Source organism: Mustelus asterias, chromosome 27 (assembly GCF_964213995.1).
Source record: "Mustelus asterias chromosome 27, sMusAst1.hap1.1, whole genome shotgun sequence".
In the NCBI taxonomy this organism is placed as follows: domain Eukaryota; kingdom Metazoa; phylum Chordata; class Chondrichthyes; order Carcharhiniformes; family Triakidae; genus Mustelus; species Mustelus asterias.
Genome location: NC_135827.1, coordinates 167,257 through 179,639, shown reverse-complemented (window position 1 = coordinate 179,639; position 12,383 = coordinate 167,257).

Here is a 12,383-nt window from a genome sequence, read left to right as displayed (position 1 = left end):
GTTTCCTCCCACAGTCCAAAGATGTGTGGGTTAGGTTGATTGGCCAGGTTAAAAATTGCCCCTTAGAGTCCTGAGATGCATAGGTTGGAGGGATTAGCGGGTAAATATGCGGGGGTAAGGCCTGGGTGGGATTGTGGTCGGTGCAGACTCGAGGGGCCGAATGGCCTCCTTCTGCACTGAGGGTTTCTATGATTTCTATGAGACAGGCACCTGGTCCTCCAAGCAATGAGAGTCAATAAGGGGTAGGACTGGAAGATTGAGAAAGTCACCTGGTCCTCCTGCCAATCAGAGTCAATGAGTGGCGTGGCTGGAGAATTGAGGCAGACACCTGGTCCTCCAGCCAGTCAGAGTCAATGACGGGTGAGACTGGAGGACTGGCACAGGCACGTGGTCCAGCCACTCGGCCTCAATGAGGAGCGACACGAGATGACTGAGACATTCACCTTGTCCTCCTGCCAATGAGAATTAATGAGTGGCGTGTCTGGAGGGCACAGACAAGCACCTGATCTTCCAGCCAATCAGAGTCAATGAGGGGCAAGATTAGAGGACTGAGACAGGCACCTGGTCCTCCAGGCAATCAGAGTCAATAAAGGATGGGACTGGAAGACTCCAATGAGAGGCGGGACCAGAGGACTGAGGCAGGCACCTGGTCCTCCAACCAATCAGAATCAATAAGGGTCGAGACTTGAGGACTTCTTGTCCACACCACAGGCACCTGGTCCTCCAGCCAATCAGAGTTAATGAGGGGTGGAACTGGAAGACTCAACCAGACACCTAGTCCTCTAGCCAATCAGAGGCAATGAGGGTCAAGACTAGAGGACTGAGACGGGCACCTGGTACTCCAGCCAAACAGAGTCAATAATGGGCGAGACTGGAGGACTGAGACAGGCATTTGGTCTTCCAGGCAATCAGAGTCAATAAGGGGCAGGACTGGAAGACTCAGCCAGGTAGCTGGTCCACCAGCCAATCAGAGTCAATGAGATGCGGGACCGGAGGACTGAGGCAGGCACCTTGTCATCCAGCCAATCAGAGTCAATGAGGGGCGTGACTGGAGAACTGAGACAGGCACCTGGTCCTCCAGCCAATCAGAGTAATGAGGGATGGTTCTGGAGGACTGGCACAGGCACGTGGTCCTCCAGCCACTCAGAGTAATGAGGGATGGTTCTGGAGGGCTGGCACAGGCACGTGGTCCTCCAGCCACTCAGCGTCAATGAGGAGCGACACGAGATGACTGAGACACTCACCTTGTCCTCCAACCAATCAGAGTCCATGAGGGGCAGGACTGGAGGACTGAGACAGGTACCTAATCCTCCATCAATGAGAATTAATGAGGGGCGTGTCTGGAGGGCTGAGACAGGCACCTGGTTCTCCAGCCGATCGGAGCACATGACGGGCAGGAGCCTCTCTCTCTCTCTCCGCGGGAGCCTCTCTTCACCACCCCCCCCCACCCCCTCCAGCCCACTCCTATCGCTGGCCTCCCTCCTACCCCCATCGATCACAATGGCAAAGTGGCGAGGTGGCAGTGTGTACCAGCCCTGCCCCTGTGGGTCCCCATTGGCCCTGCCCTCAAGCCCCAGCCCCTTGGCATTGCCCCATGCCTGATGGGCAGTGCCAAGGTGGCCTCTGGGCTTGAAAACTTTGTCCCTTGGGCAGTGCCGGGGGAACAGGCTGGTACTGCCAGGGTGCCCATGCCCAGGGGGCACCACCCCGCCAGCTGCCCGACCCCCTGTGGGGCCCCGATTGCCCCCACTTCACTCTAGCTGGGTCGTCCTGCTAGTTCCCCGAACGTGGGGAGCTAGTCAGAACCACGCTGGAGTGAAATACTCATGACAGAGTGGGAGATGCTCACGGGCCCGGAGAATTCAGTCCCGGACCCACTAACCAGATTTAAATTACATTAAAAGTAGATTTAAATCACTTTTCTGGTGGTCCCGCCGGTTTTCAGCCCGGCTCAGACAGCGCCGGATATCCGGCACTGGGAGAGGCACACGCAGCTGGAATGCTTGCGCAAATCCCGTGAATTGGCGGACAAGTGATTCTCCCAGCCCGCCATACTAATGTTTTAGTATGTTGGGATGGGAGAATCACACCCTAAAATTCTATCAGAGCCATATAATCCCTGCCTTGCAAAAGGAGGCCATTTGGCTCATCTACTCTGCATCTGAGTGACTGTGTGAGCCAGCTGGATTAACAGACCATCTCACCATGGCCTTCTCCCCTGCCCTTTCCCCATAACCCCACAAATTTAACATGGCTAATCTATCTAAACTACACATCTTGGGAAACTTTGTGGCAATGCAGCATGGGGAGTCCACCTGACCTCTACATCTGTAGATGTGGGTCCCATTTTGCAGTGGCAAATTGGAGGATAGCTAATGTGGTCTCGTTATTCAAGAAGGGTAGGAAGGATAACCCAGGAAATTATAGGCCGGTGAGCTTGACGTCCGTGGTCGGGAAGTTGTTGGAGAGGATTCTTAGAGATAGGATGTATGCGCATTTAGAAAGGAATAAACTCATTAACGATAGTCAGCATGGTTTTGTGAGAGGGAGGTCATGCCTCACTAACCTGGTGGAGTTTTTTGAAGAAGTGACTAGAATGGTTGACGCGGGAAGGGCCGTGGATGTCGTCTATATGGACTTTAGTAAAGCGTTTGACAAAGTCCCTCATGGTAGGTTGGTGCAAAAGGTTGGATCTCATGGGATAAAGGGGGAAGTGGCTAGATGGGTGGAGAACTGCCTTGGTCACAGAAGACAGAGGGTGGTAGTGGAAGGGTCTTTTTCCGGCTGGATGCCTGTGACTAGTGGTGTACCGCAGGGCTCTGTATTGGGATCTCTGCTGTTTGTGATTTATACAAACGATCTGGAAGAAGGTGTAACTGGGTGATCAGTAAGTTTGCGGACGACACGAAAATGGCAGGACTTGCAGATAGTGAGGAACATTGTCACAGGCTACAGAAGGATATAGATAGGCTGGAAATTTGGGCAAAGAAATGGCAGATGGAGTTCAATCCAGATAAATGCGAAGTGATGTATTTTGGTAGAACTAACATAGGGGGGAGCTATACGATAAATGGCAGAACCATAAAGGGTGTAGATACGCAGAGGGACCGGGGTGTGCAAGTCCACAGATCCTTGAAGGTGACGGCACAAGTGAAGAAGGTGGTGAAGAAGGCATATGGCATGCTTGCCTTTATAGGACGGGGCATAGAGTATAATAGTTGGGGTCTGATGTTGCAGATGTATAGAACGTTGGTTCGGCCGCATTTGGAACACTGCGCCCAGTTCTGGTCGCCACACTACCAGAAGGACGTGGAGGCTTTAGAGAGAGTGCAGAGGAGGTTGCCTGGTATGGAAGGGCTTAGTTATGAGGAGAGATTGGGTAAACTGGGGTTGTTCTCCCTGGAAAGACGGAGGATGAGGGGTGACCTAATAGAGGTGTATAAAATTATGAAAGGCATAGAAAGGGTGAACGGTGGGAAGCTTTTTCCCAGGTCGGTGGTGACGTTCACGAGGGGTCATAGGTTCAAGGTGAAGGGAGGGAGGTTTAACACGGATATCAGAAGGACGTATTTTACACAGAGGGTGGTGGGGGCCTGGAATGCGCTGCCGGGCAAGGTGGTGGAGGCAGACACACTGGGAACGTTTAAGACTTATCTAGATAACCACATGAATGGAGTGGGAATGGAGGGATAGAAAATATTGTTCTAGTTTGGACCAGGGAGCGGCACGGTCTTGGAGGGCCGAAGGGCCTGTTCCTGTGCTGTATTTTTCTTTGTTCTTTGTCCTTGAGTTGGAACGTCTTGTTGAAGTTGAACAAGACATTGGTAAGGCCACACTTGGAATACTGTGTGCAATTCTGGTCACCCTATTATAGAAAGGATATTATTAAACTGGGAAGAGTGCAGAAAAGATTTGCTAGGATGCTACTGGAACTTGATGGATTGAGTTATAAGAAGAGGCTGGATAGACTGGTACTATTTTCTCCGGAGCATAGGAGGCTCTGGGGTGATTTTACAGAGGTCTATAAAATAATGAGGGGCACAGATCAGCTAGACAGTCAATATCTTTTCCCAAAGGTAGAGGAGTCCAAAATTAGAGGGCATAGGTTTAACGTGAGGGGGAAGAAATACAAAGGTGTCCAGAGGGTCAATTTGTTTCACACAGAGAGTGGTGAGTGTCTGGAACAAGTTGCCAGAGGTAGTAGTAGAGGCGGGTACAATTTTGTCTTTTAAAAAGCATTTAGATAGTTACATGGGTATGATGGGTATGGAGGGATATGGGCTAAATGCGGGCAATTGGGACTAGCTTCGGGGTTTAAAAAAAAAAGTGCGGCGTGGACAAGTTGGGCCCAAGGGCCTGTTTCCATGCTGTAAACCTCTGTGAGATTGAGATGTGGAATCATGTTGTGTTGTATTTGAATGAGATATGAAATCATATTGTGTTGTATGAGATTGAGATGTGGAATCACGTTGTGTTGCATTAGATTGAGATATGAAATCATATTGTGTTGTATTAGATGGAGAAGTGGAATCATATTGGATTGTGTTAGATTGAGATGTGGAATCATATTGTGTTCTTTAAATGGAGATGTGGAATCATGTTGTCTTGTACGAGATTGAAATGTGGAATCATATTGTGTTGTATTCGAGTGGGATGCGGAATAATATTGTGTTGTATTAATTTGAAATGTGGAATCATATTATGTAGTATTAGAGTAAGATGTGGAATCATACTGTGTTGCATTAGTTTGAAATGTGGAATCATATTGCGTGCTATTAGATGGAGATGTGGAATCATATTGTATTCTTTTAGTTTGAGATATGGAATCATATTGTGTCGTATTAGATTGAAATGTGGAATCATATTTCGTTCCATTAGCTAGAGATGTGGAATCATATTGTGTTTTATTAGATTGTGAGATGGAATCATATTGTGTTGCATTAGACTGAGATTAGGCTGGAGTTGCGGATAGTGATGAACATTGTCAGAGAATACAGCAGGATATAGATAGGCTGGAACATTGGGCGGAGAAATGGCAGATGGAATTTAATCCAGATAAATGCGAAGTGATGCATTTCGGTAGATCTAATGTAAGGGGGAGCTATACAATAAATGGCAGAACCATCAGGAGTATAGACACACAGAGGGACCTGGGCGTACAAGTCCACAGATCCTTAAAGGTGGCAGCACAGGTGGAGAGGGTGGTGAAGAAGGCATATGGCATGCTTGCCTTTATTGGACGGGGCATCGAATATAAAAGTTGGCATATGATGTTGCAGCTGTATAGAACGATGGTTAGGCCACATTTGGAATACTGCATCCAGTTCTGGTTGCCACACTACCAGAAGGACGTGGAGGCTTTGGAGAGAGTACAGAGAAGGTTTACCAGGATGTTGCCTGGTATGGAGGGTCTTAGCTATGAGGAGAGATTGGGTAAACTGAGGTTGTTCACCCTGGAAAGACAGAGGATGAGGGGCGACCTGACAGAGGTGTATAAAATTATGAAGGGCATAGATAGGGTGAACAGTGGGAAGCTTTTTCCCAGGTCGGAGGTGACGAACACAAGGGGTCACGGGTTCAAGGTGAGGGGGGCAAGGTTCAACACAGATGTCAGGGGGACGTATTTTACACAGAGGGTGGTAGGGGCTTGGAATGCACTGCCAAGCAAGGTGGTTGAGGCAGACACGCTGGGATCATTTAAGACTCATCTAGATAGCCACATGAACAGACTGGGAATAGAGGGATACAAACGAATGGTCTAGTTGGGCACATGAGCGGCGCAGGCTTGGAGGGCCGAAGGGCCTGTTCCTGTGCTGTATTGTTCTTTGATTGTTCTTTGAATGCTGTGCACTTGACAAAGATTCCCCCAGACATAAGAAGTGCAGATTTTTTTCTCTGAGACCTCAATATTGGCGAGGCAAATGGGAAGAGTAACGCTGCCATTCTGCCGTATGGTTTCACATAATCCTAGAGAACTACATGAGAGAACGCAATTTAAAATCCCATTTGCACCCTGACATATCTGCTCATCCTCAACTATGCGTTGGCGTGCTGGCATAACGTAAATCATTGGATTGATTATTTGGGCGATATTCGAAATTTTCTGAGACCATTGAACCATAGAACCATAGAAAATTCCAGCTCAGAAACAGGCCTTTTGGCCCTTCTTGTCTGTGCCGAACCATTTTTTGCCTAGTCCCACTGACCTGCACTTGGACCATATCCCTCCACACCCCTCTCATCCATGAACCCGTCCAAGTTTTTCTTAAATGTTAAAAGTGACCCCGCATTTACCACTTTATCCGGCAGCTCATTCCACACTCCCACCACTCTCTGCGTGAAGAAGCCCCCCCTAATATTCCCTTTAAACTTTTCTCCTTTCACCCTTAACCCATGCCCTCTGGTTTTTTTCTCCCCTAGCCTCAGCGGAAAAAGCCTGCTTGCATTCACTCTACCTATACCCATCAAAATCTTATACACCTCTATCAAATCTCCCCTCAATCTTCTACGCTCCAGGGAATAAAGTCCCAACCTATTCAATCTCTCTCTGGAACTCAGCTTCTCAAGTCTCGGCAACATCCTTGTGAACCTTCTCTGCACTCTTTCAACCTTATTTACATCCTTCCTGTAACTAGGTGACCAAAACTGTACATAATACTCCAAATTCGGCCTCACCAATGCCTTATATAACCTTACCATAACACTCCAACTTTTATACTCGATACTCCGATTTATAAAGGCCAATGTACCAAAGGCACTCTTTAAGACCCTATCCACCTGTGAGACACTTGACAATCTGACAGAAAATAAATCATAAAATCCTGACAGTGCAGAAGGAGTCTGCACCAACTCTCCAACTGGGATACTTAACCAGTCCCATTCCACCCGCCCCTCTCTCGCCCGACTGAATTCCCGTAACCCCAAGTTAGTATGACAGTAATCCCTTTTGTACATATCTTGGGACACCAAGGGGCAATTTAGCATGACCAAACCACCTAACCTGCATATCTGGACTGTAGGAGGAAAGCCAGAGAAAATACAAAGAAATCAGGAGGGCTAAAAGAAGACATGAGGTTGCTTTGGCAGAAAGGTGAAGGATAATCCTAAGAGCTTCTACAGGTATATTAAGAGCAAAAGGATAGTAAGGGATAAAATTGGTCCTCTTGAAGATCAGAGTGGTCGGCTATGTATGGAACCAAAAGAAATGGGGGAGATATTAAATGGGTTTTTGCATCTGTATTTACGAAGGAAACTGGCATGGAGTCTATGGACATAAGGCAAACAAGTAGGGAGGTCATGGAACCTATACAGATTAAAGGGGAGGAGTTGCTTGCTGTCTTGAGGCAAATCAGAGTAGATAAATCCCCAGGACCAGACAGGGTATTCCCTCGGACCTTGAAGGAGACTAGTGTTGAAATTGCAGGGGCCCTGGCAGATATATTTAAAATGTCGGTATCCACGGGTGAGGTGCCGGATGATTGGAGGATAGCTCATGTTGTTCCGTTGTTTAAAAAAGGCTCAAAAAGTAATGTGGGAAATTATAGGCCGGTAACTTTGACGTCAGTAGTAGGTAAATTATTGGAAGGAGTACTAAGAGATAGGACCTACAAATATTTGGATAGACAGGGACTTATTAGGGAGAGTCAACATGACTTTGTGCGTGGTAGGTCATGTTTAACCAATCTATTAGAGTTTTTCGAGGAGGTTGCCAGGGAAGTGGATGAAGGGAAGGCAGTGGATGTTGTCTACATGGACTTCAGAAAGGCCTTTGACAAGGTCCCGCATGGGAGGCTAGTTAGGAAGGTTCAGTCGCTAGGTATATATGGAGAGGTATGAAATTGGACCAGACGTTGGCTCAATGGAAGAACACAGTAAGAAGTTTAACAACACCAGGTTAAAGTCCAACAGGTTTATTTGGTAGCAAAAGCCACACAAGCTTTCGGAGCTGCAAGCCCCTTCTTCAGGTGAGTGGGAATTCTGTTCACAAACAGAGCATATGAAGACACAAACTCAATTTACATGAATAATGGTTGGAATGCGAATACTTACAACTAATCAAGTCTTTAAGAACCAAAACAGCATGAGTGGAGAGAGCATCAAGACAGGCTAAAAAGATGTGTATTGTCTCCAGACAAGACAGCCAGTGAAACTCTGTGGGTGTTACAAATAGTGGGACATGAACCCAATATCCCGGTTGAGGCCGTCCTCGTGTGTGCGGAACTTGGCTATCAGTTTCTGCTCAGCGACTCTGCGCCGTCGTGTGTCGTGAAGGCCGCCTTGGAGAATGCTTACCCGAATATCAGAGGCCGAATGCCCGTGACCGCTGAAGTGCTCCCCAACAGGAAGAGAACAGTCTTGCCTGGTGATTGTCAAGCGGTGTTCATTCATCCGTTGTCGCAGCGTCTGCATAGCTTCCCCAATGTACCATGCCTCGGGACATCCTTTCTTGCAGCGTATCAGGTAGACAACGTTGGCCGAGTTGCAAGAGTATGTACCGTGTACCTGGTGGATGGTGTTCTCACGTGAGATGATGGTATCTGTGTCGATGATCCGGCACGTCTTGCAGAGGTTGCTGCGGTAGGGTTGTGTGGTGTCATGGTCACTGTTCTCCTGAAGGCTGGGTAGTTTGCTGCGGACAATGGTCTGTTTGAGGTTGTGCGGTTGTTTGAAGGCAAGAAGTGGGGGTGTGGGGATGGACTTGGCGAGATGTTCGTCTTCATCAATGACATGTTGAAGGCTCCGGAGGAGATGCCGTAGCTTCTCCGCTCCGGGGAAGTACTGGACAACGAAGGGTACTCTGTCCACTGTGTCCCGTGTTTGTCTTCTGAGGGGTTCGGTGCGGTTTTTCGCTGTGGCGCGTTGGAACTGTTGATCAATGAGTTGAGCGCCATATCCTGTTCTTATGAGGGCATCTTTCAACGTCTGGAGGTGTCTGTTGCGATCCTCCTCATCCGAGCAGATCCTGTGTATACGGAGGGCTTGTCCGTAGGGGATGGCTTCTTTAACGTGTTTAGGGTGGAAGCTGGAGAAGTGGAGCATCGTGAGGTTATCCGTGGGCTTGCGGTACAGTGAGGTGCTGAGGTGACCGTCCTTAATGGAGATGCGTGTGTCCAAGAATGCAACCGATTCCGGAGAGTAGTCTATGGTGAGTCTGATGGTGGGATGGAACTTGTTGATGTCATCATAGAGTTGTTTCAGTGATTGTTCACCATGAGTCCAAAGGAAGAAAATGTCATCGATGTATCTAGTGTATAGCGTCGGTTGAAGGTCCCGTGCGGTGAAGAAGTCTTGTTCGAACCTGTGCATGAAGATGTTGGCATATTGAGGTGCGAATTTGGTCCCCATGGCTGTTCCGTGTGTCTGGATGAAGAACTGGTTGTTGAAGGTGAAGATATTGTGGTCCAGGATGAAGCCGGCATCTCCACATCAATGGAAGAAGCCAGAGAGTGATAGTGGAGGATTGCTTCTCTGAGTGGAGGTCTGTGACTAGTGGTGTGCATGATGTGGAGATGCCGGCGTTGGACTGGGGTAAACACAGTAAGAAGTTTAACAACACCAGGTTAAAGTCCAACAGGTTTATTTGGTAGCAAAAGCGACACGAGCTTTTGGAGCTCCAAGCCCCTTCTTCAGGTGAGTGGGAATTCTGTTCACAAACAGGGCATATAAAGACACAAACTCAATTTACATGAATAATGGTTGGAATGCAAATACTTACAGCTAATCAAGTCTTTAAGATACAAAGAACATGAATGGAGAGAGCATCAAGACAGGCTAAAAAGATGTGTATTGTCTCCAGACAAGACAGCCAGTGAAACTCTGTAGGTCCAGGCAAGCTGTGGGGGTTACAAATAGTGTGACATGAACCTAATATCCCGGTTGAGTCCGTCCTCTTGTGCGCGGAATCCCCCATGACGATGGCATTGCTGCAACGGCCTCAGTGCTCAGCGCCAATAACTGCCAGTTTCCAGATGCAATGTTACATCTCATCCGCTTTATCCTGGACCACAATATCTTCACCTTTAACAACCAGTTCTTCATCCAGACACACGGAACAGCCATGGGGACCACATTCGCACCTCAATATGCCAACATCTTCATGCACAGGTTCGAACAAGACTTCTTCACCGCACGGGACCTTCAACCGACGCTATACACTAGATACATCGATGACATTTTCTTCCATTGGACTCATGGTGAGCAATCACTGAAACAACTCTATGATGACATCAACAAGTTCCATCCCACCATCAGACTCACCATGGACTACTCTCCAGAATCAGTTGCATTCTTGGACACACGCATCTCCATTAAGGACGGTCACCTCAGCACCTCACTGTACCGCAAGCCCACGGATAACCTCACGATGCTCCACTTCTCCAGCTTCCACCCTAAACACGTTAAAGAAGCCATCCCCTACGGACAAGCCCTCCGTATACACAGGATCTGCTCGGATGAGGAGGATCGCAACAAACACCTCCAGACGCTGAAAGATGCCCTCATAAGAACAGGATATGGCGCTCGGCTCATTGATCAACAGTTCCAACGCGCCACAGCGAAAAACCGCACCGACCTCCTCAGAAGACAAACACGGGACACAGTGGACAGATTACCCTTCGTCATCCAGTACTTCCCCGGAGTGGAGAAGCTACGGCATCTCCTCCGGAGCGTTCAACATGTCATTGATGAAGACGAACATCTCGCCAAGGCCATCCCCACACCCCCACTTCTTGCCTTCAAACAACCGCACAACCTCAAACAGACCATTGTCCGCAGCAAACTAACCAGCCTTCAGGAGAACAGTGACCACGACACCACACAACCCTGCCACAGCAACCTCTGCAAGACGTGCCGGATCATCAACACAGATGCCATCATCTCATGTGAGAACACCATCCACCAGGTACACGGTACATACTCTTGCAACTCGGCCAACGTTGTCTACCTGATACGCTGCAGGAAAGGATGTCCCGACGCATGGTACATTGAGGAAACTATGCAGATGCTGCGGCAACGGATGAATGAACACCGCTCGACAATCACCAGGCAAGACTGTTCTCTTCCTGTTGGGGAGCACTTCAGCGGTCACGGGCATTCGGCCTCTGATATTCGGGTAAGCGTTCTCCAAGTCGGCCTTCACGACACACGACAGCGCAGAGTCGCTGAGCAGAAACTGATCGCCAAGTTCCGCACACACGAGGACGGCCTAAACCGGGATATTAGGTTCATGTCACACTATTTGTAACCCCCACGGCTTGCCTGGACCTACAGAGTTTCACTGGCTGTCTTGTCTGGAGACAATACACATCTTTTTAGCCTGTCTTGATGCTCTCTCCATTCACGTTGTTTGTATCTTAAAGACTTGATGAGCTGTAAGTATTCGCATTCCAACCATTATTCATGTAAATTGAGTTTGTGTCTTTATATGCCCTGTTTGTGAACAGAATTCCCACTCACCTGAAGAAGGGGCTTGGAGCTCCGAAAGCTTGTGTGGCTTTCGCTACCAAATAAACCTGTTGGACTTTAACCTGGTGTTGTTAAACTTCTTACTAGTGGTGTGCCGCAAGGGATCAGTGCTGGGTCCATTGTTGTTTGTCATCTATATCAATCACCTGGATGATAATGTGGTAAATTGGATCAGCAAATTTGCTGATGATCCAAAGATTGGAGGTGTAGTGGACAGTGAGGAATGTTTTCAAAGCTTACAGAGGGATTTGGACCAGCTAGAAAAATGGGCTGAAAAATGGCAGATGGAGTTTAATGCAGACAAGTGTGTTGTATTGCACTTTGGAAGGACAAACCAACGTGGAACATACAAGGTAAATAGTAGGATACTGAAGAGTGCAGTAGAACAGAGGGATCTGGGATACAGATATATAATTCCCTAAAAGTGGCGTCACAGGTAGATAGGATCATAAAGAGTGCTTTTGGTACACTGGCCTTTATAAATCAAAGTATTGAGTATAAGAGTTGGAATGTTATGGTGAGGTTGTATAAGACATTGGTGAGGCCGAATTTAGAGTATTGTGTGCAGTTTTGTTTACCTAATTACAGGAAGGATATTAATAAGGTTGAAAGAGTGCAGAGAAAGTTTACAAGGATGTTGCCGGGACTTGAGAAACTGAGCTACAGAGAAAGGTTGAATAGGTTGGGACTTTATTCCCTGGAGCGTAGAAGAATGAGGAGAGATTTGATAGAGGTGTATAAAATTATGATGGGTATAGATAGAGTGAATGCAAACAGGCTTTTTCCACTGAGGCTAGGGGAGAAAAAAACTAGAGGACATGGGTTAAGGGTGAAGGGGGAAAAGTTTAGAGGGAATATTAGAAACATAGAAAGAAACATAGAAAAACTACAGCACAAAACAGGCCCTTCGGCCCCACAAG